Genomic DNA, 27,646 nt, shown 5'->3' with positions numbered 1-27,646 from the left:
AAAGGCAAAAAAAATGCTATCTGCCTTCAGAGAACGTACGTTCTCAAAGAGAGACATAATATGTAAAAATGTACATAAAAGAAGATAATCTGAACATTTATAGCTGAGAGTAATAGGAAAGGCCTCTTGTACAAGGTGGAATCTGAGCAAAGTTTTGAAGGAAGTCAGGAAAAATATGAGGTGGGGGTAAAGAAGCAAAGCATTCCAGGCACAGGAGACCATCAGTGCAAAGATATGGAGGGAGGAGATAGAATCTTGGGTTCAAAGAAGCCACCCACCACATATAACTGTTTGTGAGAGATTTACAGCCCATTTAACATATCATATCATACACCTGCTTACTGAACTCAATTATCAAAAAGTGAATACTTCAAGGGGAGTGAGGTAAAGGTGGTAAGGTGTCAGATTATGAAGGGCTTTAAATGCCAGAGAACTTAATATTTGATCTTAGAGAAAACAATGAGCCCTTGAGCAGGAGAGTGACACAGCCAGGACCTAGCCTTTAGAAAAGTCATCTTGGTAACTGAATGGAGGAGGATGCATTGGTGTGCAGCAGAGACATGTAAACTGTGGCTATATTCCAAGAGAGAGAGGAGATGCAAATCAGAGATAGGGCTGTCATGGTCCAGTGTAGATGAGAGATGTTGTGAAGGTAGAAACAAATTTGGCATTAGATTTCATAGGCTAAATTAGATAGCCAGTGACTAGCAGCAACAGAAAGCTGGGTTCCTTTTATATCAAGGACCTTCAATGGATCTGTGGGCATACTCCAGTTTCCACTGGTGGTTTGAAAGAAGACCACAGAGGGACTGCTGAGATGGGTGTAGTTAGAAGCCTGGGCCATAAGTGTGATGACTTATCAGGATGACAGCATGCAGGAATGCATATTATAAACACTCATATGTCAGTACTTGTAGAACTGTTTACCATATACAGGTAACTTCTATACCAAGTCACTGTGCATTGTGGGTAGGGCCAATGGAAAATATTAGAGTTGCCCAAACCATCCCATGCCATTAATATTAAATAATCTCAGGTGCATGTGTGGGAGAAGGGTGGGTCATAAAAGATAGCTCCTGTTTAGTGATGGAGATGAAAAGAGTTTGGAATATTTCACTATAGAAGTTCCTCTTATAAATAACCCTGTGTGGCTAGGGAAGAAGATGGATAGTACCTGGAGGCTTAGAGTGGATCATAAAATTGCTCTAACAGTTGTGATGGCCATTCCTGACCTTGTCAATGTGGTGAACTGGAAGTCTAGGCACCAGGTGAGTGGCATGGTGTAATCAATCTTGACAATACTTTTTTTCTCTATTCCCTGTGGTTAGGATGAGCAAGAATAGTAGGCTTTCACTAGAGAGGGAATTCAGTATAGAGTTACCATTTTCCCACCCCGTTATCTGAATTCTCTTTCTGAATTCTTTAGTATGGTATCTCAGCTATTGAGAACACTGTTGTCCATCATTATATTGATGATGCAATGTCACTTGGGCTGGACTGATGCATCTTATGCCACTTTTGAAAAACAGGTACTTGGGGGAAGGGGCATCTAGGTGGCTCAGGGGATTGAGAGCAAGCCTAGCAACCTAGCTGTGTGACCCTGGGGAAGTCACTTACCCCCATTGCCTATTCCTTACTGCTCTTCTGCCTTAGAACCAATACAGAGTATTGATTCTAAGATGGAAGGTAAGGGTTTAAAATAAAAAAGAAAGAAAAAAAAAGAAAAAGTTACTTGTCTGTTAAGCAAGGCCTAGTTGCTACTGATTACCATTCTCTCTTCATTTAGAGTTGAGTGATGCATGATAGAACCTCTAACAAGACACTTAAGGTCTTGTATTGTTAGATGAAAATAGGATATTCAAAACTGCTGTGTTAGTGTCCTTCATTAATAGTTTGTGGCTTTGCTGAAGGCTGAGACCTTAACTTCTACCCACAAAACTTTGTCTATTCTGCTAGATCCTTGGGCCTCCACTCAAGTGGACTTGGCTTGTGAAAAACAGTTTTGTTTGGTTCACTGACGGCTCTGCCCAGGGTGAGAAGCATGCACATCTGGGCCTTGGTGGCCATGAACTCAATAATAGGGAATTTTTAGAGGGATAGGGTCCTGGCATGACTTCCCAATGGGATGAGCTGAAAGCTACCTGGTTGGCATATGAGAAGGGATAATTCCTGGACAGTAGTCATGAATCTGAATAGGCTGGACTATTACAATTTTACAATTTCTCTCTCTCTCTCTCTCTCTCTCTCTCTCTCTCTCTCTCTCTCTCTCTCTCTCTCTCTCTCTCTCTCTCTCTCTCTCAATCAGTGGAAGAATTCTGCTATATGTGGTGCCACCTACCACATATAACTTTTTGTGAGAGATATTAGAGCCCATTTAACATATCATATGCTCCCTACTGAACTCAATTATAAGGAAATGAGAATGGCAGAGAATATGAACTTGGTCTATCACTCATCTGTCCTGATGCTATATGGTGTTGGGCAAAAGAACCAGATGATTCCATTTACTAAGGATGAGGTGTCCAACTTTGAAGGAACAGCATGCTATGATCCCATATGATACTTGACTTGCTTCTGACTTGAAAGTTGATTAGCTGTCCTCTTCTTATTTCAGAGCAATAAACTTCAGTGTATTCAGGACATGGCATTGCAATGCTAGCTAGTCAAGTCTGCCACTGGGGCAGACAGCAAAGCTGTTTCAGAATACATTTTTCTTCCTTATAAGCTCCTCCTCATTGTTGCCTATGATCAAGGTACTCATTTTACTGAGGAAGCCCAAAAATTGGAGCCATCACATTTGGCTGGATTTTGTTCTCTCTTATCACTCTCAGAAAGCTGGCATTGTTGAACACTGATATAGACATCTAAAACTGAAGTTTCATCATCATATTATTAAGTTATTAAGGTTGGGAATCCCCTCTCTCTCTAGAAACTGTGTCTGTGATTAGTTGATGTTAATCCCCTAGGTATATGGGCAGCTTAGTGGCACAGTGGATAGAATGAGACAGGAAGACTCATCTTCCTGAGCTCAAATCTAGCCTCAAGACACTAGCTGTGTGACCCTGGGCAACTCACTTAATCCTGCTTGCCTCAGTTTCCTCATCTTTAAAATGATCTGGAGAAGGAAATGACAAACTGTCTTTGCCATGAAAATGCCAAATGGGGTCACAAAAAGTCAAACACAACTGAAAAGTGACTTAACAACAACTTAAGCCTTGGGAAGGGAAGTGCTCTCTGGTCTTGGGTTTCTTGGATCCAGCCTTCAGGAAGACTTAACTTGAGAGGATGGATTACTTTTAGACAATCCCAGTTAATCCACCTTTAGTCCTTCATTCAGTCTTTGGGCAATTGCCTGGGCTTTGAGATTTTTGTCCTGAGATTGTTGTAAAGGGTCCAGGGAAATTATTTAGGTTTCCCTTAATTGGCAGATCTTTTTCCCCCAAGGATGGATGGTTCAGATAACTCTTTCTTAGTAAGAGTACAGACATGGAAATGTATTTTGTTTTATTATGTAAATTTACTTCAAAGGTTTTTTCTTTTTCCCAGTGAGGGGTAGGAGGGAGAGAAAATATGTTTTCTTAACTGAAAAGTTTTATTAAAATAATTAAGAAACAAAAAAAATTTGCTAAGAAAAAAAGAAAAAGTTTAAGGGACCAAGGAATGCAATTGTTATAGGATTTTTTTTGCTTTCTAATGACATAGATTAAAATTTTCTTATAAACTTATTTAAGCATTTGTTTTCTCTTCCACTCCCCACCAAGAAGACTAAAGAAAAAGAACAATGCGCATAGTCTAGTGAAACAAATTCCCACATAGGCCATGACCAGAAGTGTGTCACAACTTGTATTTTCTAGTTGGTGTTTCATCTTAAAGCTTTTGGACTCATGGTTTATCATTATATCAATTAAAGTTCTGAAAAGTCTTTATGAAACTATTTTTATATGATTATGGGTAATGTAAATATACTTGGAAGAAAGGAGAAGGCCCAGGGAATTTTGAGTATCCTGGCAGGTCAGATGGCAATGCCTAGAGGTCTGGAAAGTTTTAGTGGCACAGCAGACGGTAAGGCCTAGTGGTCTTCCATTTTACCAGTAGTATAATAGATTATAACTACCATCTAAGCAGCCTGGGTGGCCATGTCCTTCTAGCAAGGGTTGGTTAGATTAAAAGAGAGGTTTAACCTAACACTATTGGAATGGGGGTAAGAAGGCCTGAGGATTGCAGCAGAGCCAAGGTCTTTCAGATTCTTCCTCAAAGGGCAGGGAGAACTTGTCAGCATTCAGGCAGGAAGAAAAGGAGGAAAGTTTTTATTTTGGAGGGTAGAGGTCTTCTTATGGTTCTCTTGGGTCTTTAAGATGGGATCTGGGCTAGTGGATGCTAGGACAGAGGAGATGAGCTGGCTGGTAGGCAGGTTATAACATGGAATTTTATTAATGTAGAAGATGAAGTAGAATAAAGAAAGTTAAATGACTTCACAAATACTAGATAGGGAAGGCACAGTTAAGACATCAGTTTTCCTGAAACAGTTCTGAAGATCTAAATAGTGGATTAAAGTTCACTATAAGTTATCAGTTTTCTGTGGTAGCCAAGATAGCTAATGTGATTTAGGGGTACATTAAGAAAGGTAGAGCTTCCAGGAATAAGGAGCTGACAGTCTCTCTATAGTATGCTCAGACCATGATCTTGATTTTTGTGTTCACGTCTAGAAAGGACATTGATAAGCTGGAGAGTGTCCAGGAGAGAGCAAGCAGGTGTGGAAGAGAGGAATTGGGAAGCATACAAAGAGGCAAAAGCAGTGACTGACTGGTGACCTGCCAGTCAAACAAGAGGGTTCTATTTGGAATGTTACCAGGAGGAGCAGTTGGAAGGAAAGGAACAGACCAACTGAAGGGTTATGTATTTTAACCTTGGAAACAGAAAGGAGTGATGGTCTCTGGTGACTTTTGAAGGCAGAAGAAAGAAGGACAAAATTCCAGATATCTCTCTGACTTGCTCTGTTGATGATAGTGACTGAACTTCCAGACTGATCAACCATTTCTCTCAATTGAACTATATTCCAACATTCTCCAATCTAAGACTCACTGTAGTATTAGGGAAATCCCCAACCCTCTTTCCTCCATTCTTTATCCTTTCCTGTCTTCCCCAAATAAACCCCTTACTTAAGATAAAGAAGAGAAAGAGTATTTCATTTGAAACATCATAAACTCACCCCTGAGTTGATTTAGAAAATCAGAATAAGAAGGGGGGAGGGGAGGGAGGGGAGGCTGAAGAGAGGGAGGAAATGGGAGGAAGGGAGGGTAGACAAAAGAAAAGATAACTGCCTGATCTTTAGTTATCAATTAACAATCAATATAGTCCCTTATTATTATTTATTACACAGGTCAGTGAGAGGCCTTGAGAATTGGCTGAAGGAACTAGTGATGGTCAACCTTGAGAAGACTTAGGAGTAGCCTTCAAGAAAAACCTTCTAACAATCAGCTATCTCAAGGGCCTGGTCTGGGAGGTATATTCTCTGTAGCTTCAAGCAGAGGCTGAATAATGATTTGTTAGGTATAATGTAATGGAATCCTTTTGTAGGAATGTGTTGGAATGTGTTTCAGCTTTCAGATTCTACTGTGCATTCCCAAACCCCCATATATAATATGGAAAAAAAATGGCCTGACTTTAGAAAAGTACTATATATAATCAGCTAAGGTGATATAATATGCAATTAGATCATCATATGTCAAAGCCCTGTCTTTTATTTGGAAATCCTCACCACCAATTCTACCTACATCTTAGTAGATAAACCTTAGAGACCTGCACAAGCCTCACAGAGGTTAAGAGATTTTGCCTTTGGCCAAATAGTTGAATGTGAACCCAAGCCCTCAAGATTCCTCAGCCATAATTATAGTTATTGCATTACCTGGCCTCTCTAAACATTTGTTATCAGATGGGGGCTCATTTATAAAACCCTTGGATAAGCCAAAACCAATACCCCATATCCTCTAAGGCAGTGTAGAATATCCTTTAGAAAGGTTTGTACCTAATATAATCAAAATTTAAGAAAATTTTGGTGCTTAAAGGGATAGCCTTCAGTAATCTGGAAAACGTGTACTTGTTCTGATTCCCATAGGACCTTTAGAATCATAGAATGTCAAACATATATGGGAATTGTAAAAATGGATTGGAATCCAGGACTTCAATCCCCACAAGTCTTTGCTCCACTTCCCCAGAATGCCTTGTAATCTCACCTGGGCCGAGATCGAGAAGGGATTTAACCTGATTACAAAGGCTTTTGGGGCTTTTTGGACTTCCTTTTTGGAGCAGACGTGTCTCTTCCATGATGTGAGGTTATCTTGTCTAGGCCTCTGGCCTAGGCACATGTTTTTTCTTATCCTGTATTTTCTTTAATCCTTAATCTCTAATAAACCTCTAAAAATATAATACTCCTTGCAGAGAGAAACTAATGTCTACCTGCCTCAGTCTCCCCTAAATTTTAATCTTTACAGAATTCAGATAGCATTTGGTCTCTTCCCCTCAAGTCAGTTTAAGTGATTTATCAAAGATTAGAAAGCTATTAAGTGACAGTGATGATATCTGACGCTCTGACTCTGAAGCCACTTTCTTCCCACAATACCATGTGGCTTTCCTAGGGATGTAGTTTGTAGTACAATGAAAACTGTGCTAGATTTGGGGCTAGAGGCTCAAGATTCATATTCTGGTTCTGCTGATCTCAGACTTTTCTTAAGTCTCTGGACCATAATTTTCCCACACAACCATTTAAATACAGGAAAAACTCTTCATTGTGTTGCTTATAAGTCTTCACTTCTTCAGTTTAGACACTACCAGTGCCTTCATGTTATGCCCCTCTTTGCGCCAAGCCCTCTTCTCTGCATATGATCTAGTGAGCGAATCAATAATCTTCCAAAAAAAATGACATCTAGAATTCAACACAACTCTGGATGTTATTTGGCCAGAACAAATGACAATGACAATGGACTCTCCTCTGCTTCCCTTTGGACACCCTTCATGCCCCTCAAAGAAGCACAAGATAATATTAGCTTTTTGGGCTGCCTTGCTACCCTACTGATTCTTGGCAGGCTACCAGTCAGACAACCAGGCACTACATTGAAAAGATGTGATAGAAGTGACTGATTGCTAAGTTACTAAAGGTTGCAGAGAAGATGATTTAGATTGGATACAAGACAAAACTTTGTAAACTGTTGGAGATAGCCAGTAACAGAATGGGCTCCCTTGGGAGGGAATGGATACCTCTCATTGAATGTCTTGTTTTCAATCCACCATGCTGGGGTATGCTGTTAAGAACTGGTGAAGAATGGATTCTCATTCAGGGATGATGAACTAGATAGTTGACATGCTCCCTTCAAAGTCGTAGATTCTGTGAGTTTACAATCTACTAATATCTTGAGCTCCTTTTCACATAAACTTTCACTTAACTGCACCTCTTTTCCTTCTTATCCAGTTGTAAAAATGGAGACTTTCCCAGAAGTCCTTGCTGTGGCTCCCAGAATGCTTTGTAATCTCACTGAGATCCTCACCCAGGTGGGATCAAAATTTCTATTTAACTGGTTGTAAAAGCCTACTGACATGCTTTCCTTTTCTGCTTGCAAGCAGATGGGTTTTTCATGATGTAGGTGAGGTTGAATGGGCCTCTTGGCCCACCTAGACACATGCTTTTCTTACTTGTATTTTCTTAAGTTCTTAATCTTAAATAAAACTCTAAAAATATAATACTACTTGCAGAGAAACTAATTTCTACCTTGCCTCAGTTTCCCCTAAATTTTAATCATAACATAGTGAAGTTGACTTCTGGACCCCAAGTATAGGGCTTTATAATTATTTCTATTCCCTTTCATCTTATTCAACATTAGATCCACAGTTTTAAGCCTTTTTTCTTGATCTGGACCAGGTTGTTAGCTATTTCTTTTACCGTAGTGTCCTTTGTATATTTGATCACTTCCTGTTTACTGCCTAATACTCAAGTCCATTGATAAAAATGCTGAACAACACAGGCCCAAAGACACTCTTTTGGGGAACTCCATTAGACTTTCCTCTAAGTTGACACAGACCTATTAATGGATCTCATCCTTTAACCATTTTGAGTCCACCTAATTATACTATCACCCAAGCCTGCATCTCCACTTAGTCCACAAAGATAACATCAATGTTTTCTCTGAAATCTAGGTAGCTGTTAAGCCCTGCCTTGGTTCCTAATAGCTTCACAAAACAGGAAACTTATGCATTCACAGCCAATCTTACCCTTTCCAGATCAGGCTGATTTAAAATCCAAGTGAAAAGGATGTGCTGGTCTAAACTCAAAAGGACAATAATTTGGTCAATATTTAGCTGTTCCATCCAATCACCCTTCAATTGCGCCTCAGAGTCTCATGTCAGGCTGTCCCTCTGGGCAGCTCATGGCACTGGTTTCTTCTTCCAGACGTTTCTGGGTTCAGAGGTATTGATTGTCTCTGTCCAATTTGCAGGCAGCAGGATGTGTCCAAGCAACCAAGTGCAGTCTCCTTGGCTCCAGAGGGCAGAGAATGACCCAGCATGTTGGGGAAGGAAAAGTGATTTGGTTCATCATTATGAGTGCTAACCCAATCACAAGAAATATGCAATTCACCTTCGAAAACAGAAAACTAGGAAAGAGGACCTATGAGCTAGACCCTAGGGGTTTTGTCCAGGCAAATGACTCATCATGTAACCTCAGAGAAGACTGTTATATTCTCTGGGGGTTCATGTCACATCCTCAAGCACTTAAAGCACAGCAGAAATAGCTGGAACTGATAAAGTTATAGAAGCAGAATAACTATGGGTATCCAACTTCTAATGATGGTGACTAAGTGTCTGCCCCTACTAGTCTATAACAAACCCTTCCTGGTTCCTTACCACCTACCCAGAAAAGCCAACAAATACTGATAAATGCATCAGAGAGATGTAAAATAAAGTGCTATTTGAAATCAAGGAGAAAGGAGACTCATTATCAATTAAGGAGACAAAGGAATGCTTTGGGGAAAAGGTAATATTTGAGATGAGCTTCAAAGGCTGGGAAGCAAATCAGTAGGCAAAGGGGGAAAAGGGCATTTTAGACATTTAAAAATATATGAGAAAAGAGGGGGCAGCTGGGTAGCTCAGTGGATTGCGAGCCAGGCCTAGAGATAGGAGGTCCTGGGTTCAAATCTGGCCTCAGACACTTCCCAGCTGTGTGACCCTGGACAAGTCACTTGACCCCCATTGCCTAGCCCTTGCCACTCTTCTACCTTGGAACCAATACTCTACTGATTCTAAGATGGAAGGTAAGGGGTTTAAAAAAATATATATGAGAAAAGAGATGGAATGTGCTATGTATGTTATGATGGAAGATGGTAGGAAAGACAGTAGTCTAGTTAGTTGGAATACAGGGTAGAGGTGAATGATATAAATTTGGAAAGATTTGTGGTATAGTCTAAATGCCAGATAAAGGAGTCTAAACTTAGCAATGGAAAACCATTGAAGGTTTCTGAACAAAGGAGTCACAAATAGATTTTTCAGCTAGCGATTATTTAAACAGTAGTATGAAGAAATGGATTGGAAAGGAGAAAGAGAAGAGACAGAAATGATCTGTTAATTTTTTTAAATGCTTATTTTGTCTTACTAATACCTCTTAAGATAAAAGGGCAAGAGCTAGGGAGATAGTCATACATAGTCACACAGCTAGGAAGTATCTGAGACCAGATCTGAATCCATGTCCTCCCCACTCTAGGCTTGTATTATACAGTGGATAGACTTCTATCCACTGTATTACCTACCTAGCTGCACCAATCAGCACCTGTTCATTAAGTGCTCACTATGTGCTAGGTACTGTTATAAGTTCTGGGGATATGAAGAAAATGAAAGACATGGTCCCTGCCCTTATGGTGGTCACATTCTAATGGGACAAACAACATGCAAACAATTATACACACACACACACATACACATATGTAATAACCACTATATATACACATATATATTAGAAAGAGAAAATCTTCTCAGAAGGATTGCACTAGCAGTAGAAGATGATGGGAAAGGCATCTTCAGAAAGTGGATTTTAAGATGAGTTTTGAAGGAAGAGAAGGAAAACAGGAGATAGATATGATGAGGGAGAGTATTTCAGGCATAAGGAACAGACAGTGAAGAGGTATGGAATAGAGATGGAGTGTTGTATGTGAACATTAAGGAGGCCAGTTGTGTGAATTTAATATAAATTTTAGTCCCTTATTAGTTTGAAAACTCATTTTGATCAGGGATTATGGGGTGGACACAGAGGTCTCATGGCTCCCTGGCTCTGATATCATTGTTTGCATGTTGTTTGTCCCATTAAAATGTGACCACTATGAAGGCAGGGATTGTGTTTTTAATTTTCTTCATATCCCCAGAACTTATCATAGCACCCAGCACATAGTACCTAGGTATGAGAGTACTTACTTAGCACAAAAGAAGAGGCTGACCCAAGGTCCTGTATGACTCCTGCTGTTCAGAAATCTGGACTCTGACTCAAACTGAGGTCAAGTCTGTCTAACCAGAGAGACTCAGGAGTGATGTCATTAGCCTTATGAAAAAGGGGAATAGAGGAGGTGCTTGGTCTTTTTTTTTGGGCTGAAGAGTCTTGTGAGTGGAAGTGGAATGACTTTTGAGTGATCAGGTTATCATGTGATTTTATCTCTAACTTTTACTAATAATTATGAATTAATATATAATCTCCAGAGAATTTAATCATAACACTGGATCTTACATTACATGAAGGAGAAAGGAAGAGGCTAGATTAGGAAGGGCTTTAAATGCCAAAAAGAGGATTTTTGTCTCCCCTGTAAGATTCTGGGATCCTTGTGGGCAGGAACTATCCTTTGCCTCTTTTTTCTATCTTTAGCACTTAATACAGTGCTTGGCATAGATTGACTAATTAAAATAGGAAGTTCAGAAGAGGGGTGGCCTTAGGTCAGTGAAGACTGAATCCTGAAGATGAATACTCTCTACCTCTTATTGAGCTGAATGAAACCTGATCAAATTAAAAAGATAACAAGTTCAGTTTGGGACATGCCAAGTTTGAGATAATTACCAGAAAATCATTTTGAAATATCTAGTAGGAAGTTAGAGATGTGAGACTGGTACACAGGAGAGTAGATCTCTAGATCTGTGAGTCATCTGCATAGAGATGATGATTTAATTTGCTAAATCCATGGGAGCTGATGAGGTCACTGAATGAGAGAATGTAGACAGAGAAAAGAAAGATGAGAACCCAGGGCAAAGCCTTTAGGATCACCTAAACTATGGAGGGCATGATATAGATGAACCAGCAAAGGAGACTAAGAAGGCATATTCACTTGAGGAGGAGGAGAACCAGAGTGGTGTCATAAAACCCAGAGAGGAAAGGGTAAGTCAACAATATCTTGCTTCATAAAGTTGAGAAGGATATGATGCATATTTGTGTTCCTCTTGGTCAAATATATTAGGAGGCAACATGGAAATATTATTGTCCTTATCCACAATCACCAGTCCACATTCAAAGTCCTACCACCTTGAGGAGCATAACCTACTGAGGGTAGGAGAGGCCTCAGGGAAGAACTGATCAAATTTATTAGGCAGTAAATATATCAAACAAGTCTCAACTCTCCTACAACTAGTCAGGCTTACAGGCTTCACTAGCTATTTATTGCCTTGATTATGAGGCAAGGTAGGACTAAAGACTCACCATCTACCCTTCTTTGATTGAACTTTTCTTTTTCTATCTGTTACTCTGAACTGACAATCAAATCAATAAGTGTAACAATTTTCTGCCTTATGAATCCTTTCTGAATCCTTATGATATTGAGTAGTGGATTCCCTAGGCAGAAGTTTTCTTAGCAGGGTGCCCCTCCCTACTCCCTCATATTCATCTATGACTGTCTTATCCCACTCTATCCTACCCCTCCACTGTGAATTCTGTAATGTCTGCTCTAATGTGTTTTTTAAACCCTTAACTTCCAGCTTAGAACCAATCCTGTGTATTGGTTTCAAGGCAAAGAGTGGTAAGGGCTAGGGAATAGGGGTTAAGAGACTTGTCCAGAATCACACAGTTAGAAAGTGTCTGAAGTCACATTTGAACCCAGGACCTCCTGTCTCTAGACCTGGGCTCTCTAACCATTGAACCACCTAGTTGCCCCCCCCCCCATTCTACTGTTAACAAGTTGCCCTTCATCATCATCATCATCATCATCATCATATTATTATTATTATTATTATTATTATTATTGCCCTTCATATTAGACCTGTGTCCTCTTCCTGTAATTGCTTTGTACATATTTCCTATTTAGTTACTGATGTGTAAGTTGTTTCCCCAGGAGAATTGAATGTAAACTTCAGGACAGAGGATGTTTTTCTTTGGTCATCTTCAGAGACTGGCACTTAAAAAAGGTGTAATTATTCAAACTAAGCAATGTCTAAATGTCAAATAGCTCTTGGGCAAGATTGAGGCTGCTATGTGTTCAGGATGGAACATGAAGGTTTCTGGGACTGTAGGCATTTTCCCTGGGTTGGTAGCCTCTGTGGGCCATGGTTTAATTTGCTAATCAGGTTTTAATTGGATTAGAGGCAGGGACCACTCATCTGCAGGATTCAAGTCTTCATTGACCTGGCCAGTGACTCAAAGGGCAGTGCTTGGCCACAATTCACTAGGGAGTTAAATCAGCTTCAGTAAATGTATCCTGCTTTGAACACAAAATTACGATGGTGAGAGATAACATTGTTCAAAGAGAGGGCCTGGGCCTTATTTGTGACAGGGATAGCCTAGATGACTGCTTGGGCCAGTAAAGCCTAGAGAAGAATTCTCTCACTATAATATGAAATTTTAGAGAACACTTTCCCCTCTCACCAGGTTCAACGAACACAGAACTCTTTGATGGATACCGTAAATACAATGAAGAAGTCATTATCATTCCATTGTACAACTTTGGTAGTAGTAGTCATAGTCTCTCGGTAACCGAGGATGACGATTGTCTTTGTGCATTTTCATCTATGATAGATGAGTGTGCACAAAGACACTTGTGCGTGAAGGAGATTTAAGTGGAAAAGTCGATGCACAGAGACAGTCCCACACTCTCGGCGTTGGAAGCCTGGGTCCAGTGGCACCAAAAGTCGTTACACCTAGAGACTTCCTCAGCTGCATTGGATGGCCGTGTTGTCCTTTGTGCTCCAACATGCCCTAAGCACTCCACAGTGCTTTGCTGCGTCTCCTTCTCAGCCGTTGAACCTTCTTGTTGGTTTCTTCCATCTGTTCAGCCGAAGCAGTCTTCACATGCTGGGTGAGCAAAGCCCTGGTTCACCAGGGGTCGACGACCCAATGGCTACCCTCACAAGGTTTGGCCGGCCTGTCGAAGCCGTTGCCTGGGGTATGGCCGCTGCCGCATGCTAGCAGCTACTGGGAGCCACAAGTGAGAGCTGGGTGTCAGGTGAGGGTCAGAGGCTGGAGAGCTGCCCTAGGAGGCCACTACAAGCCCTCCATACCAGAGATACTACCCCTCCCTGAGCACCCCATACACCAACTTGGGAAGGTAGGGAGAGCAAATAGGTACAATTCCCTGGAATCAGAAAAAGAGATATCCTACTCCACCCTCATTTCTGTTAACAATTAAAGGAATATAGAAGTCACCTGATTGGCCAATATGGGGTCAACTTTCAGATAAGACATATGGGTTGCTTGACATGCGTAATTGTGCGAAAACCCCTTGCATCAATCTTTGCAAGGCAAAGAGCATTAACTAAATTCAAAAGATTGGAGATCAAATCACATGTGGGATCTTGGGAAACTCATCTAAACTCCATGGATTTCAGTGCCTGCCTCTGTAAATTGAGTAGTTTGGAATAGATGAGCTCTCAGTCCCTTCCAGATCTTGATCTATAATTCTATGATTTCATGTGCTAGTCAATTGTAAATGTTTCTTGATGTCTGGCTAAAGGCCAAAGAGCAGCTCTGATTTTAAATATCATAAAATCAGCAGGAAACCAAGTATCCTAACACTACAGTGATTGTGCAGGAATTCCAAAATTTTGAGTCAAAAGCAATGACATCCAATCCCTCCTCCAATCATGGATTCCATCTCCATATCTCCAATAAATCACTGAATATCTTCTTTTTTTTTGTTTTGATTTTTTTAAATTTTATAATATTTTATTCGATCATTTCCATGCATTATTCGTTAAAGACAAAGATCATTTTCTTTTCCTCCCCCCACCCCCCGTAGCCGACGCGTGATTCCACTGGGTATCACACGTGTTCTTGACTCGAACCCATTGCCATGTTGTTAATATTTGCATTAGAGTGTTTGTTTAGAGTCTCTCCTCTGTCATGTCTCCTCAACCACTGTAGTCAGGCAGTTGCTTTTCCTCGGTGTTTCTACTCCCACAGTTTGTCCTCTGCTTATGAATAGTGTTTTTTCTCCTAGATCCCTGCAGATTGTTCAGGGACATTACACCGCCATTAATGGAGAAGTCCATTACGTTCGATTATACCACAGTGTATTAGTTTCTGTGTACAATGTTCTCCTGGTTCTGCTCCTCTCACTCTGCATCACTTCCTGGAGGTCTTTCCAGTCTCCATGGAATTCCTCCACTTTATTATTCCTTTTAGCACAATAGTATTCCATCACCAACAGATACCACAATTTGTTCAGCCATTCCCCAACTGATGGGCATCCCCTTGTTTTCCAATTTTTGGCCACCACAAAGAGCGCAGCTATGAATATTCTTGTACAAGTCTTTTTCTCCATTATCTCTTTGGGGTACAGACCCAGCAGTGCTATGGGTGGATCAAAGGGTAGATATTCTTTTATCGCCCTTTGGGCATAGTTCCAAATTGCCCTCCAGAATGGTTGGATCAGTTCACAACTCCACCAGCAATGAATTAATGTCCCTACTTTTCCACATCCCCTCCAGCATTCATTACTTTCCTTTGCTATCATGTTAGCCAATCTGCTAGGTGTGAGGTGATACCTCAGAGTTGTTTTGATTTGCATCTCTCTGATTATAAGAGATTTAGAACACTTCTTCATGTGCTTGTTAATAGTTTTGATTTCTTTATCTGAAAACTGCCTATCCATGTCCCTTGCCCATTTATCAATTGGAGAATGGCTTGGTTTTTTGTACAATTGATTTAGCTCTTTATAAATTTGAGTAATTAAACCTGTCAGAGGTTTCTATGAAGATTTTTTCCCAATTTGTTGTTTTCCTTCTGATTTTAGTTACATTGGTTTTGTTTGTACAAAAGCTTTTTAATTTGATGTAGTCGAAATTATTTATTTTACATTTTGTGATTCTTTCTATGTCTTGCTTGGTTTTAAAGTCTTTCCCCTCCCAAAGGTCTAACATGTATACTATTCTGTGTTTACCCAATTTACTTATGGTTTCCTTCTTTATGTTTAAGTCATTCACCCATTTTGAATTCATCGTGGTGTAGGAATATCTTCTTAAAAACTCTAAATTCAAAGGAACTCATTACTTCTGAAGTAACCCATTCCAATTTTGAACATCACTAACCATGAGGAAGTTTATTATCTACCTTAATTGAAACCGATCTCCTTGTAATATCCACACAATGCTTAGTTCATTTTTGCAACTGGCTCCATGTGGCTGGGAAGCTGGATCACCTCTACCTGCCGAGAGGCCCTTTGCTAAGGACTAAGGTTATGCTGACCCAATGAGATCCAAAGATTGATACAACTTTGGTAGGAATAAAGGAAAACAACATGTACGTGAATAAATAAAAATACATAAACAATAAATAGAAGATAAATGTTTTGGGGGGAGGAGGAAAAGGGAAGAGAAAGACACCAAACTGCTAAGATTATAAGGCTTTGTGTAGAAAAGGATAGTTGAAAAACATTTTGAAGAAATCAAAGGATTTTAAGAAGCAAAGGTAAAGAGGGAGGGCATTCCAAGAGAGGGGACAGTTAGGACAAAGGCAAAGAGATAAGAAGGATAAAGTAAAGATTAGAGATAATTCAGGCCTTGATTCAAGTCTGTTAGAAACCCATACTGTCTTCAGGTATGATACCTAGTCATTCATTCCCTTATGTAAACTCGGTGAGACTTCAAAATTGCTTGATCTTGGATATTTGGTATAGTGTATGGAGCATGCCCTAGACTCTCAATCTTGCTAAACATCAGAGGACAGAGAGAGAAAGAAATCTGGCACGGAACAAAGTCCTATGGTTTGGTTAGATTTGTGGGAAATGTGGCAGGTCAGAACATGGCTTCTAACAGAGTACAGAATACTTCTTACAGAGTGGTTCATATAATCATAGTTTGTTGAAGATGGAAGAAGTATCAGAGAACATTTAGCACAATGGATGAGAAAACTGAGGCCTAGGGACGTTTAATGTTCAATGCCCAAAGTAACCCAGCTAATAATACTGTGAGGATTAATGATATGAGGATTGTGATAGTACTCAGAAAAATTATACAGTTCCAGATAAATACAAGATATTGAACTATTAATAATAATCATTTGGTTTCCACTGCCATGGCAAGACAGAGGAGGATGAATAATGTCATGATATGCCAGTTAGAAGGGCATTAGAGATCACTTAGACCAGTGATGGTGAACCTATGGCATGGGTGCCAAAGGGGGCACCAAGAGCACTCTCTGTAGGCATGTGGCTCCCCAACTCCACCCAGTTTGTTACTAGAAAGGAAGATGGACTTGGGGTGGAGCAGCTCCCCCTCCTCCTCTCCACTGTACCTGATAACATTTTTTCATATCAACTGCCCCTCTGCCCAGCAGTCCAATGGGAGCGATTTCTCCCTCCCCTATGTGGGGTAAGGGGGAGGCAAGGGGGCATGGTACTCTCATTTTGCTTCTGTTTACTCTAACTCAGGATTATTAGACAAGAGGAAGTAGCCATGTGGATAAAATTGTCAAGGATATTTGGGACTTTTAGGTTTTACTAGTTGTTTGGCTACAAATAAGTTACAACTTCTTGGGAAATGCATGCAAATGTCTAATGATTATAAATGTACTAAGTCTAATAAACTAGAATTCAACAATGATATAATGTACAAATACTGGAGTGGAGCTGTGCAGAGCTAAAGATAAAGGGCATGACTTGGACCCCAAACAGAGCAGGGGCTCTAGGTTCAAATCTCCCCTCCGACATTGTGAAAAAAGAAAAACTAGAAGGAAAAAAAAGGTGAAAAAGTTAACCCCGCCCAAGTGACTTTAAATAGACTTTCCAACAACACTAAATCACTACAAAGAGTTATTTTTTGTTTAGTAAAGAACTGGAGAAGTAGATTCCCATTGATTAAGGGAATAAACAAATCAAAGTAATAGTGTATTACTGTATCACAAGCAATTAAGAATATAAAGGAATACAGGAAGACATGAACTGATGATGCAAGGTGAAGAAGGAAAAACTAGGAAAACAGACTTTTTCAACAACGTAAATGGAATGAAAAACAAAAAACTGAGCTATTTAATAAATGCCAACTGATTGCCTTTGAAATGATCATGACCAAGCTCTGATCCAGAGAAGAGCTGAGAAAGAAAAAGCTCTCTTACCCTTCTTTGTTTAGATGGGAGACTATGGGTACCAAATACTGACTATGCCAGTAGGAACAAATATTGTGTTATTAGTTTTGATGAATAGATTTTTTACTCTTTCTTCCTTATTCTTTGTTATGGGAAATGGTAGGGGAGAAGAGAAGACACATTTGGAAATTAAAGAAAAAATGATGCAAAAAAGAGCAATAAATTTTTTTTTAAAAGGGGATATATAAGTCAGGCTGTATATGTGACTACAAAACAGTTACTATGAAAAAAAATCCAACAATCCAACCTCAGGCAGTACCAGGACCATGGTAGGAAATCAAAGATTAGGAAAGGTATAAGGCAGGCAGAGGACTTAGTCTAAGAAGTTCAGCAGCTAAGACACATCCCCTGGAGAGAGGCTATGGCTTCACAGGGCTTTTCTTTTTAATCTTGAGGCTCTACTTCCATGGGATTCCATATGAGATTTTAAGCTAGAAGGAACTCTCAATTAAGAATACTCTACTAATTTTAGAATAAGAAAACAAGTGGAATAAAAGGGTCCCTTCTTCAGATTTGTCTTTTCCTCCTGGAAGGACCTCTAGACCAGTCATGCTCAGTGCTTCATTCTTCTCCTGCTCCTGACTCTGCCACTGCCTTCTCTTCCATTATGGCCCCTCTTGTAGGTAACTCTTTCTTTTCCCCCTTTCAGCTTCTCTTCATGTTTTTTTCACCATTAGAATGGGAACTCCTTACAGGGAAGGGACCGTCTTTTTATTTTCTCTCGATATCCTATGTGCTTAGTATGGTGCTGGGAATGCAGGAAGCAAGAGTTTAATAAATGGATTGTTGTGGTTGCTGACTTCCCCCAAGTTCACATAGCTATTCAGTGGTAGATTTTGAACTCACTCCCAGGTCTCTTGACTTTCAAGCCAATGGTTTTTTTTCTACTATATCATGTTGCTTCCATCTGACTCTAGCTTCAAAGTGTAGTCTAGAGACCTCTGGGGGATCCCTAAGACCCTATTCAAAGTGGGCACTTGATGTCAAAACTCTAGTCATAATACTATTACAATGTTTTAATTTCTAATACAGTAAATATTAACATCAAAGGCAGTCCTAGGCCCCAAACAACGCAACTACCAGGACTGGTTCGACGAGAACAACACTGCTATTGAAGACCTATTGAGCAAAAAGAACAAAGCCTTTATGGAGTGGCAAAATAACCCAAACTCTGCTCCTAAAAAGAATAGATTCAAGTCTCTCTAAGCCATGGTGCAGTGTGAGATCAGGAAAATGCAAGACCGATGGTGGGAAAAAAAGGCAGAAGAAATCCAGCGCTTTGCTGATACAAAAAACTACAAACAATTCTTCAGTGCCCTCAAGACTGTCTATGGGCCATTAAACCCACCACCACTCCCTTGCTATTCTCTGATGGTGACACTCTCATAAAAGATAAAAAAGGCATCAGCAACAGGTGGAAAGAACACTTCAGTCAGCTTCTCAACCGACCTTCTTCAGTCGACCAAAGCACCCTTGACCAGATCCCCCAAAACCGCACCACTGAACAACTTGACGTTCCTCCTTCAATAGAGGAAGTCCAAAAAGCCATTAAACAAATGAGTGCATGCAAGGCACCCGGTAAAGACGGGATCCCAACCGAGGTGTACAAGGCCTTAACTGGAAAGGCGCTCCAGGCATTCCACATAGTGCTGACCAGCATATGGGAAGAGGAAGACATGCCCCCAGAACTCATAGATGCCTCCATTGTAGCCCTATACAAGAACAAAGGCACACGAGCAGCCCGTGACAACTACAGAGGCATCTCACTACTCTCCACTGCTGGAAAGATCCTCGCCCGTGTTATACTCAACAGACTCCTGTCATCTGTTTCAGAGCAGAACCTGCCTGAATCACAATGTGGCTTCTGACCAGATCGCAGCACCATCGGCATGGTCTTCACGGTGAGGCAAATGCAGAAAAAATGCCTTGAGCAGAACCTGAGTCTCTACATTGTCTTCATAGACCTGACAAAGGCGTTCGACACAGTGAACAGGGACGCATTGTGGGTGATCCATAGCAAGCTTGGTTGCCCAGCAAAATTCGTCAAACTGATCCAGCTCTTTCATGTCGACATGACAGGGGAAGTCCTATCTGGTGGAGAGACTTCCGATTGCTTCAACATCTCCAATGGCGTGAAACAAGGCTATGTCCTTGCTCCGGTGCTATTCAACCTATCCTTCACCCAAGTATTACGACATGCTGTGATGGATCTAGACCTGGGCGTCTACATCAAATACCGACTGGATGGCTCACTATTGGACCTTTGCCGCCTGACTGCAAAAACAAAGACAACAGAGAGACTCATCCTGGAAGCTCTCTTTGCAGATGACTGTGCTCTCATGGCCCACTAAGAAAATCATCTTCAAACCATTGTGGACAGGTTCTCTACCACAACACAAATGGCCTGACTATCAGCCTCAGCAAAACAGAGGTGCTGTTCCAACCTGCACCAGGGAGGCCAACGAACCAGCCGTGCATTACAATCGACTGCCGCAGCTTTCTAAAGTCAACACTTTCAAGTACCTGGGCAGCACCATCGCCATTGATGGGTCCCTAGACCACGAGATTAATGCCAGGATCCAAAAGGCCCTAGACCACGAGATTAATGCCAGGATCCAAAAGGCCAGCCAGGCACTCGGGCGGCTGCACTGCAAAGTCCTCCTACACAGTGGTGTAAGCACTGCGACGAAGCTCAAAGTGTATAACGCAGTGGTCCTCAGCTCGCTCCTGTAAGGTTGCGAGACATGGACACTGTACCGGAAGCATATGAAGCAGTTGGAGCAATTCCATCAACGCTCTCTCCGGTCAATCATGAGGATCCGATGGCAGGACCGAATCACCAATCAGGAAGTCCTCGACAGAGCCAACTCCATCAGCATCGAAGTAATGGTCCTCAAAACCCAGCTACGATGGTCTGGACACGTCATCCGCATGGACCCACAGCGAATACCAAGACAGGTATTCTATGGTGAACTGTCAGCTGGACTCAGGAAACAAGGTCGACCAAAGAAAAGATTCAAGGATCAGCTAAAGTCCAACTTGAAGTGGGCTGGCATGACACCAAAGCAACTAGAACTCGCTGCCTCTGACAGAAGCAGCTGGCGAACCCACATTAACCATGCCGCCACCACCTTTGAAGATGAGCGACGTCGACGTCTTGCTGCTGCGCGTGAACACCAGGCCACAACCTCACCTCCCATAACAACTGGCGTTCCATGCCCCATGTGCCACAAACTTTGCGCCTCAGTCTTTGGACTTCAAAGCCATATGAGGGTACACCGTAGATGAAAATGCACAAAGACAATTGTCATTCTCGGTCACCGAGAGACTACTACTACTACAGTAAATATTGACATGTATTCCAAATAAACAGAAGCTCTTGTGTGTGGGGTAAATGGCTTGCTCCTCAATCACTTAAAAAAATCCTTACCATGTGTCTTAGAATCAACACTAAGTAGGTTTTAAGAAAGAAGAGTAGTAAGGAATAGGCAATTAGGGTTAAGTGACTTGCCCAGGGTCACACAGCAATGAAGTATCTGAGGCCAAATCTGTCTCTAGGCCTGATTATTGTGGAAGAGAGAGCCACTTTGCTACCCCTTGCTCAATCACTTTTTTTTTTCAATCACTTTTAAGAGTACAAAGTGATCCTGAGAACAAAGTTTGTTTTCAGGAAGCTGAATCTCATACTGCTTCTGCAACTTCTGTCTATCTCTCCTATCTCTGGGGTCAAGGTGAACAAGTCTAGTCTTTTTATAGAACAACTTTTTAAATAGATGAAGATAGTCATCATATTGCCCCTGTTACATAAGAAATCTTCACTTTTCAGCCCCCAATTGCCAAATGGTCCTCTATAGGTGTAGCATAACTGATGCTATGAGATAAGGATACATGTCCTTCTCTGTTTAGGGAAATAAGAGAAATAAGTCTGGACTTGAATGTAAGATCTGGGCTTTACAACTTATTTGCTTTGTGACATGCCAGGCTCCTTTTCACCTCTCTGAGCCCCTTCTTCTGTAAAATGGAAGCAGTTCAGAGTACATGGTGTCCTAAAATATATAGAAAACTGCTAAATTTTTAATAGGAGCCATCCCCCAACTGACAAATGGGCAAATGAAGAAATCAAAGTCATATAAAGGTATATAAAAAATGATCTAAATCACTAATGATTAGAAAAATGCAAACCAAAACAATTCTGAGATATCATCTCATATCCATCAGACTGGCTAAAATGACAAAAAGGTACAATGACAAATGTTGGAGGGGAAGTAGAAAAATTAGACCCTAATTCACTGTTAATGGAATTGTGAACTGATCCAACCATTTTGGAGAGCAATTTAGAATGATACCCAGAAAGTTATAAACTATGTATACCCTTAGACTCTGCAATACCATTGCTGGGCAAACTGTGGTATATAATTGTGATAGAAACTACTCTATCAAAAATGATGAGTAGATTAAATTTTTAAAACTGAGGGAAAAAATTTTGGAAAGAACTACATGATAATGAAAAATGAAATAAACAGAACCAAGAGAACATTATTTATATACAACTACAGAGTTAATATTGGAAGAATAATTTGTGAATGTTCTTCTCTCCAGAGAATGAACTGAAAAATGGAAACACCAAAGACAAAGTCTACATAAACATATCTGCTTGCCAGATGATGTCTTCTATAATGTGGGGAGGGGAAGGAAGGGTCGAGATACCTGGAGATAAATTCTATCACTAACAGTCTTTAAGGACCTTTCTAGCCTTAATATTTAAAGATGTTCAGTTCTGGAAGCTATAATTCTCCGGAGTCACCCAGGGCCACTAATGTGACTTAATCTTAGACCTCTATTCCTACTTCAAACAATGACAGAACTCATTTTCAAACTTCTGATTTCCTTCTGGCTGCAGCCAATAGGTACAGGCCTTTCCACAGTCAATAGGCAGAATTAACTCAAAACAAAAACTCAAATAGAATACACAGACTCTGATTCAGAATTGGAGTTTGGCCCTGCTCCTTATCTTTGACCTCTCAGAATCTAGACTCTATGTGATGGCATTTAGGACACACTTATTGACTGACCTCTCCACCCCCTCAATCCCCCTTGCCTGCCTGCCTGCCCCTCCTCTGCATCTGGCAGAGCCCTTGCTTAGGCCCAGCTTCTCCTGACCAGCCCAGTGTCACCCATAAATTGTCCTGAGGGTCACAAGAGTCAAAAGTTGAGTTTTCTGGGCTTTGGCCAGGTAGACAAGAAGAAAAGAAAAAAGCAATATTAAAAATAAGGAGTTGTACTTCCTGATGGAGAGGCTAATGCCTAGGCTCAAGACTGCATTTTTGGATATGTGCAATGTTTTGTCTGACAATGCATGTTTGTCCCAAGGGGGTTGTTCTTATTGTTCTTAAGGAGGGGTAAGGGAGAGAAGAGGTGAGAAAGAAAAAAAAAACTTATTTATTGAGAAAAAAAGAAAGAAGATAAGGTGATTGGATTAGACTAAGCCTTATTACAGGAATCATAAACTTGTTTAAAAAAAATTCAGTACAATTGGTTTCCTTTGGAATCCCATGTATTTTCTTTTATATATTTATAAATTTATAGTAATTATTCTGAGTAGGGGTCCACAGGTTTCACCAGGCTGGGTCATAGCATACAGAAGAAGCCCTGGACTAGTGGATCTCAAAGGTGATTCCCAGCTCTGGATTCTCTTAATTTCCACTGATCTAGTCCTATGCAGTTTGAGTACTTTCATAGACTTTCTTCATTTAATGCTATGAACATCTTTACAAGGGCAGCAGGCTGAGCATTATCATCTCCATTTTTACAGATAAGGAAATTGAATCTCTGAGAAGGGGAACTGAATAGTTATTAAGCATCTACTATGTGCAAGGCACTGTGCTAAGCACTATTTAAAAATATTATCATTTGATCTTCACAACAATCCTAGGATGTAGGGGCTATTATCCCCATTTTACAGTTCAGGAAAGTGAGGCAGAGTTAAGTGACTTGCCTAGGGGGTCACAAAGCTAAGTGTCTGAAGCCTCAGGTCTTCCTGTCTTTGAGCCCAGGGCTCTCTTCATTGTGCCACTTTAGTCATGGATGGAAAGTGACCTGGAATTAATTCAAACTCGAATCTTCTAGCCTAACTTTTCCTTCCACGTCATCTGGCCTCACATAAGAAATAAAATGCCACAGGACTGGCCTGGATTCCTAGCTTTATTTAGGTAGGGTTTGGCCAAGTCAAGACTTGGTTGATTTCTCTCTAAAGGCTTCTGCAAAGAACCAGGAAAACTTGTCCATACTACTTCCCTCCCCCAGCCCAGTAGAGGCCACTGACTTTGAAGTGACCTATAGAGTCAGTTTGTGGTACTGACACTGCATCTGCAACACAGGGCCAGCTACAGCAGCCCTGAGAACCAAGGACACTTGAAGAATGTTGCCTTGCGTGGAATGACAGGTCCGAGGAAGTCTGGGCCCTCCAAGGGCAGAAAAGCAGCTCTGCTCTGTTTGACTAGGACTTTTTTGTATTTGTGATTAAAGATGTAATGGCTTATCAGTGAGAGGAGGGGGAGGAAGAGACAAGCACTAAAATTACATGAATGGTCTAAGAGAGAATTAGATCCTCAGCCAATGGCAGTTTCTGTGATTCATATTAACAAGCTCCAGGTACTACATCCGGGAAGGGATTGGCAAGTGCATGTTATCAATTCATTAGGCTAGCTTCTCTGGGGATTCTGGCCAGGCAGGGAGGACAATGCCGGGAACTGGGCCCTTCAGAGGCTGATGAAATGGGCCGCCATTTGGTCCTCAGCCCGGGAGGAAGGGAAGAAGGGAGGGGATTCTTCGGGGGAATTTCAAATAGCCTTGCCAAAGCACTGGTGATAGGAACTACTGCTTCCTAACCCCCCTTCCCCAAACCCACAAAACCCTTTGTTTTGCACCCAAAATTTAATACTGTACATTAAAATCGTTGATTATGTCTTATTTCTCTCCTAGTCCAACTCTGAGATCTCTGAGAGCAAGTGCTGTTTCATTTGAAGTTCGACTCCTCCAGAGTACCAAGTCCAGGGCTCTGCATGCAGCAAGTGATTATTGTTTGATTGAATGAGTGGTTAAGCAACAAGGAGATGTCATTATTTATAACTCTCCCAAGGCTTAGCATAGAACTTAACATAGGAGCATAATGAATGGATGATGAACAAATTAATTTTAGCAAAGGGAACTATGCCAGGTCCTAACTATGACTATTAGTATTCAGGATTCAGCAGGAGGCTGCTTTCAGGGAGGGATATGATACAATATGATCAACATTCATTAAGTGTTTACTATATAATAGGCACTGTGTTAAGTGCTGGGGAATACAAAAAAGTTTTGCCCCTCAAGGAACTTACAATCTGATGGGGAAGACAATTCATAAAAGGCATAGGGTTGGGAGGATGCTTTGCCACAGTGGTGTTGGTGGTGAAAGTGAAAGCAAGCAGAGCAGCTGGGGGAAAATGAAGGGGTGTGGTGAGGGAGCAAGAACACTACGCTGATAGGAGCTGGGAGAACTGGGTTCCAATTTTAGCTCCTTCGTTAACTTGAGTCTTTTCTCCTCTCTGAGCTTCTTTTTTCCTAATCTTTAAAATGTAAATAATCCCTGCCCTAATTCCTCCATAAATTTCTTCTGAGGACCAAATCAGATAACTGGGGTAATTATGATGACAAAGTTGTTGCCCAGATGTTTCAGCCATGTCCAACTCTTCTCTACCCTATTTGGGGTTTTCTTGGCAAAGAAATTAGAATAATTTGTCATTTCCTTTTCCAGCTCATTTTCTAGCTGAAGAAATGGAGGCCAAAAGGATTAAGTGACTTGCCCAGGATCACACAGCTAGTGTTTGAGACCAAATTTGCTCTTTGTCTCCAAAGAAATAGGTATTTCTTTTGCTGCTTGCTCATTTCCCCAGCTTTTTTTTTTTTGCCTATGGCCTGGGAATTCTGAAAGCTGCTGATGGCTTGTAGGACTGGGCACTGTGATCTATTCCCTGGGGCTTCACCTTAGATTTGAAAGGGCCAAGGATAAAAGCTACAGAATTTGGAGCCTCACTTTGGGCTGGTGCCAGAGCTTGGGACTTGGGTTAAAGTGTGCTCTGCTGTTGGCTTAGGCAGGGTCCCAGGATCCCAAAGTTGGCTTATGCTTAAGCTTGAGAGCTGGTGCATTAGATTGAGGGGTGGTTGGCTCTCACTCCTCTATCTGAAGTTTTATTTCCAGTTCCCTCTTTATCCTGTGAAAATCTACTCTCTCTACCTACCTTTGAAGTTATTTTCCACAGGAAAGCTTCCTAACTCCACCACCTTGTTGTTGGTTTGCTGACACCTGTCATTTTGAGGCATTGTTTTAGTTTGGTTTGAGAGGATTCTTGAAGCAGTTCCAGCTTTCACTGTTACTAAGCTGCCATCTTGGCTCTGTCCCCTGAGGTAAAATTTTAACTCAGGAAGAGGAGTTTTCCTGACTTCAGGCCCGGTACTCTATCCACTGAGACACCTAGCTGCCCCTAATTATTACAGTAGTAGCTCACATATCCAAAGGAACTCATTATTTTTCTCTGTAAACTCTCCCTCTCTTTCCTATTTCCCTGTTCTTGTTGAAGACACCACTATTCTTACTCAGAAGGCACCATGACTATCCCATGTAGATTACTGTAACAGCTTCTGAACTGGTCTCTCTGCCTTAAGTCTCTCCCTACTCCAGTCCATCCTACCCACTACTGCCCAAGGCAATTTTCAGTGCAGAGCTGACCCTGTGATTCTTCTACTCAGTCAACTCCAGTAGCTCCCTATTTTCTCTAGGTCAAAAATACCAACTCCTTTGTTTGGCTTGTAAAGCCCCACCCAACCTGGACCCAACCTATCCTCTTTGCTTCACTGGACATTACTGCCCCTTCTGCATGCCAGCCAGCCACACTGGCGTTCTTTCTGTTTCTTACACACAATACTCCATCTTGGAGGATCTGCAAGGGCTGTCCCTATGTGAGGAATGTACTCGCATTATCTGCCTCATTACATTTCCTTCTTTAAGATGGAACCTAAGTCCCATATTTTGTGTGTAGCTTTTCCTGTTCCCAACAACCTCTACTTTCCCAAGTATTTTGTACTGAACAACTTAGACTAAAGCACTTATTAAGTGCTGGAGATATATAAATAAAAATGATGTTCCTACCCTCAAAGAGTTTACATTGATGGGGAGGACAACATGCTAACCTCCTTGCTGTTCCACTCACAAGACACTCCATCTTTAGCTCTGGGCATTTCCTCTGGTTGTTCTCCATACCTGGAATGCTCTCTCTCCTCATCTTTGTCTCCCAGCTTCCTCTAAATTCTAGCTAAAAATCCCACCTTTCCTTAGAAGCCTTTCCTAATCCCTCTTAATTCTAGCATCTTTGATAATTTCCTAGTTATCCTGCTTATAGTTTGTCTGTAAGCATTTGTTTATATGTTGTATCAATCTCTTGGACTGTGAGCTCCTTGAGCAAATAATTTTGTTTCCATTTCTTTGTATCCCTAGTGCTTGGTACAGAGACTGGCACATGGTAGGTGCTTAAAAAATGTTTACTAACTGACTGGCAACATTTCTGTGTAGTAGTAAAAGTATCATTATGCTTACTTAACATTTAAAGAAATTGAGGCTCAGAGACTAATGATTTGTCCAAGGACGGAGAGCTAAAACATGTTAGAGCCAGGACTCAAATCTAGGTTTTTGGACTCTAAGACCAGTGCTCTGTCAATTCCACAAAATGTCTCTTGGTAACTGCCATATAATTCTATTCAATTCAATTCAATTCAATTCAATTCAATTCAATTCACAGAATGCCAGAACTGAACTAGGAGACCACAGAGATCACAGATGACTCTAAAGGATTCATTTTACAGTGTAATAGTTAAAGGGAATTGTGGCGGACAGAAGAGGTATAGGGGATAAGGAAGGTTTTGTAACAGGGAATGGAAGAGTTGAAGGGAGAGAGGGAATATGAATTTAGCTCATGGATAGCCCTCATCAAAACCCTCTGTACATCCATGTCCTGTCACTGGCACCAATAT

The 27,646-nt window shown here is 41.0% G+C and overlaps 1 protein-coding gene across 9 annotated transcripts in view; it reads right to left on the bottom strand.

The window, feature by feature from the left end:
- Nucleotides 1-27,646, bottom strand: part of CLPB (ClpB family mitochondrial disaggregase) — a 203,164-nt gene that overhangs the window by 134,059 nt on the left and 41,459 nt on the right. The window lies entirely within an intron of this gene.

This window comes from Monodelphis domestica, chromosome 4, assembly GCF_027887165.1.
Source record: "Monodelphis domestica isolate mMonDom1 chromosome 4, mMonDom1.pri, whole genome shotgun sequence".
NCBI lineage: Eukaryota > Metazoa > Chordata > Mammalia > Didelphimorphia > Didelphidae > Monodelphis > Monodelphis domestica.
This window is presented reverse-complemented; position numbering and strand designations above follow the sequence as displayed.